This window comes from Crocodylus porosus, unplaced genomic scaffold, assembly GCF_001723895.1.
Source record: "Crocodylus porosus isolate Cpor-Errol unplaced genomic scaffold, CroPor_comp1, whole genome shotgun sequence".
In the NCBI taxonomy this organism is placed as follows: domain Eukaryota; kingdom Metazoa; phylum Chordata; order Crocodylia; family Crocodylidae; genus Crocodylus; species Crocodylus porosus.
In genome coordinates, this window is record NW_017728906.1 from 61,008,746 (window position 1) to 61,013,518 (window position 4,773).

The following is a 4,773-nucleotide window of genomic DNA, read 5'->3' on the forward strand; positions in this document are numbered from 1 at the left end:
GGCAGAGGGTGGTCTCTTGTCTTCACTCTGACCCTATTTGCAAATATATACCTTTTGTGTTACTAATGGAGTGTGTCTGTGACTGAGAGTTCTTCGCCTCCCGAGAAACGAACCGCAGCCATTTCTGCAACAAGGGGGTGGGTGTGTGGGGCATGGGGGGCCCCAAGCAGCCCATTGCAGACTGGAACTCTGCCAGCCTGCAAGGGAAAACCCATGGTTCCCAACATTTTTCTCCCTTAAAGGAGAATGCATTTTTAAAGTCTGTTGATCCATTTTTAGTTTGCAAACCTTTCATATATTCTTGCCACCCACTTTTGGGTTATGACCTATGAACTGATAAACGCTGGCCTGGGTGAGGCAGCTGGAACCAGAAACTTCCTGCTGCCACACTTTCTGGATGTTCTGTGTTTTTAATGAGGATCACTCTATGCCATACAGTTGACCATGACTCTGTAATTGAAAAACAAATTTTTCTTCTGTTCAACTACATTTTTTGGAACTTCCAATAAAATAGAAATCTTTGTTGCACAACTCAGGATCCCTAGAACACAATTTCCTACTAATAGAAGTTCAACTGAAGGCAAGTCAGATAATAAATGGCTTTGCAATGAACTGAAGAAAGTGAGTTTAGATCCAATAGCTTGTAGGCTTAAGGCTATGAAGACTTAAGGATGAAACTTTAAAAGATTTATAGATATGGAGTCATTCAGTTGTAGACAAACCTTCCAAAAGCTTAGGATCAAATAAGACTGACAAATTTGGATATTTGCCTACTTACACAAATCTCATGACTACAAAACTGAGAAGGAGCCTTCTCAAAAGCAAAATTTTTCATAAAAGTCTTGTTATTTCCTGTTGCCACCCAGGCTGGAAATAGAGGGGGGAAATGCTCTCTTTGTATGAATTTCAAGAATTTTAGTTGTGTAGCTAGCAGCGGAGAAGGGGGCATGATCCCCAGCTACTGGCTACACAGGGGTGCTGGAACAGAAGCACAGGGGTTCAAGACTTCCGCAGCCAAGGCCTCTGTCAGCATGGAGCAGGAGAAGATGGTCAGGAACCAGCAAGCAAGGAAGCTTGAGGCTCTGGAACAGGAAAGATGGCATAAAGGGAGTTTGCATCCAGAGTATTAAACCTGCCACCAAATTTGGCCTTCTGTATCCTTGCTCAGCATGACTTTTGGCAGTACCCACAAGCCCACATATCTGCTGGGTCCTGGTCACTTGCTTCCACTCTTTGCTGGCAGAGACTATAACTTCCAGAGCCAGGACCCCCATCCCTCCCACCACTTGCCAGGTAAGTCTTTGCTGCCCAGAGCATGACAAATACTAGTTACACCTCTGTTCAGGGCTTCAACTTAGTTCTGTATGGAAAAAAAAATAAAACATGAGAAGTACATGACAACAAACTATAAGGTAAACACAATATTGTCAAACCTCAATGTATTGTTTGATTTGAGGCAAAACTTTGGGCCAGTTCTAAATTTTTTTGGAGCAGGGCAGCATTTCCTAAGGTTGAATGAATGCACAGCATTATAACCAAAAGAGGAAGAGGAAAGCAAGAATAAAACTCTATGGGCTGGGGACTATCATAATGTTCTGTTAGAAATGATCTAACCAAGGATTATGATATCTAAAAAATAAAGTGGGACATGCCACACAAAAATATCAACAAGTACATTTTTCTTTCACAACATCAGTCCATTGTGAGCTAAGTTCCTTTAACATCTTTATTTTTATGCTTCTAAGTAATTAAAAAGATTTTATTATCTAGAATTTAATATCTGTTTGATAGTTATTTTCCAAATATCCTTTTGGTAAAGTTCAGGACATCAAAAGTAAAAGCAATTGAGTGCCCCCTTGTATGATTTACCTGCAAGTATATTTTTTGTGTTGCTCTATGGTTAATCATTAATCACCAGCTTTAATTGCTACCAAGTGCACTAAACACTAGAGGTAATCTTCAATACACTAGATTTATAGGACTCCTGGTAGGCAATTCAATTAGATATCAGATAATTTGTTCCAAGGTAATTTGCTGACTGTAACTTACCTAGACTCCTAGGATCATTCCTAAACACTACACACTCTTAAAAAAATACAGGCCTGATTCTTACTGCCTTGTACATATGGTAACCATTTTATTCTTGCCAACCACAAGCATCAAAAATCATTAGTCAGCCCTGAAATTTGAGATTGGTTTAAAAAGCAAGAGTTCTTTTGTTTTGTTTTGTTTTTTTAAGTAGATGAGGGATTTCTTACTATCCTTCTCCTTGCTTCTCTCTTAGATTAATACGATTATATTTTTCTCCGCAGCCATGCAGGTTAAATGCACAATATTGCAATCTTTCTAATAAAAATAGAGGATTGGGCAATGCTACGATATAAAGAGCTGTCATTCTGATCTCAGCAGGTACATTACCTAAAATAAATAAAAAGGTTACCAATCATGGTAAGGGATAATCTTTCTGCAATAAGAACATCTTTCTTCAACATAGTTTCCTAAGAATATGAATGATGTCTCAGTTTGTCATGTTAAAATCAATATTATACCTCTTTAATACCTGTTATCTGAATAGAATTAAACAGACAACGCAGTGGCAAAATTATATAATGCTGTCAGAGCAGAAGACAGGCAAAGAAATGAAAGGCATGGGCCAGGCTCTTACACTGAACAGCTGTCAGACTAAAGAATAGAAATAATTGAATATATATCTGTTATTCAAAAGATTCTACTTAATTTTCTTAATTTGAATGTGATATAATCATCATCATAATAATGCCCCACTGGGCAAGTTGTAAACTCTTTAATTGAATTCATAACTTTGCAGAGAAGTTATCATTAGGGCTGATGTGGCATGACCTAGAACAGCTGCAGATGCTGCACCCATTATAAGCCTCCTGCAGGCAAACAAGAAAACAAAACAAAACAAAAAAAAATCAATGATCCTCTTTGGAGGACTTCAGGAATAACCCTGTCTGCCTACCATTGTTATTTATTCAGCCAGCAACCTTAGTGTGCTGGCTGGTATGAGACAGCAGTCTAATCACTACACTGCAGCAACTCTGGAAAACACCAACCTAGCTGCTCAAACACAGGAAATTCTTGATGTGCACAGAGCAGCGGATAATTGCTGATGTTGAACAAGCTTATTAAATGGAAGGATTTCGTTTCCCTCATCCTTACCAACTGGCACGCTGGATAGCAGTATGACAGTATTCTGCACCAGTCTTTTGCAGCCTACAATGACATTACAAATTTGGGGCTTGATCCTGTGAAACACTAGCAAGGCTTATTACTGCAAACAGACCCATTATCCCTGTGTGACCAGTGCCATTCTGACCACTCATGTTAGGAGTAGTTTATTTGGTAGTGTTGGCATTGTCTGAGCCCTTGTTCCAGATACAACCATTGCATAGTTATGTTTGCTTTTATTTTGTTATCCATATTGTATGTGATATACTACTATATTGTACCCTAGATGTGCCACTGGGGTAAAAGTTATGTGAGACAGATATTCTGTTCTATGTAAAACACATGCTACCTGCTACAAAGCACTGCACTATGTGAGCTCGGTATATCACAATAAAAATACAGCATTTTGATGGCTTTGCTATGGTGATCTATAGATATTTTGTGAAGGAGCCATGGAAAACTGAAACTTTGGCTTTCTGCAGTACAAAGTTTCCTTTCTGTTGCAAAGCAATATTTTTATTGTCTGTTAATTCAGCCAGCTATTCAAGATGCTATTGAAATATCACCTTGATGCAATCACAACTAGACATCAGCCCAATGGAAATACTCTACTGCTTTGGGAAACCTCATCTCCTGATCTCATGCTTTCTGCAAAGGCTCCAACTGGAACCATTAATCCTAACATCTTTGTACACAACATTTGGAACCAGGTTCTAAATTTCCTTGCTCAGGTTCTTTGTGTCCCTTCTCTCTGTGATGGTCTTTGAAATCACGGTTTTAGGTTTCCACTTAACTGAAAAAAACCATGGTTTGGACAACTTCCATATTACAGGTCGTCCCTTCACGCTCATTCTCAGTGTATTTTTTCAGAGTGATTATGTCAGATAGCTTACAAGTGCAAATCCCATGAAAGTCAGTTGGAATTGCACCATGAATGTGAGGGTAGTTTTTGGCCCCAACTATGAGACTCAGGAAAGAATAGCACCCCTCCCCAAAAAGACATTTCCATCTGTTTTATTGTTTCCTTGCAGTAAGATAAGAGCATGCTTTATCAGTCAGAATAATCTTTTGATGCCTTAGCACAAATTCAGCCTACACCCACCCACACAGAGAGAAAAAAACAAATGCATAAGAAATTTTGTACAGGAGTTCAGCTCAATGCGTTTGATCATGACTCAGCATTTGAACTCCTCCAAGAGATGATTTAGATGCAGCTCTCCTCAGCACCCGATCCAAGTTTTTGCTAGCTTGGTACATAATGAGAGCACATACTTCTGGCATTTATCTCTACTCTTGGCATTCCTGCAGGGCTCCACAGCTTTGGGACATTTGCTGGCAGGATAGATTTTTTGTTTATTTTTCTGCTATGGTCTTCATCTTCACATTTTCACTGTCGCTGTCACTAACCTCACGATTTATACATTCAGCTCCCTAGCCAAAAATAGTTATTTAAAAAGATTGTTAAACCTTTTATACGGGGCAAGTTTGTTTACAGCTCGATTAACTAAGCATATTAATTAATGTTAATTTGTGCAGCCAAATGTGTAATTTCTGTAAAATCTCACATTCTGTGAGTTCAGA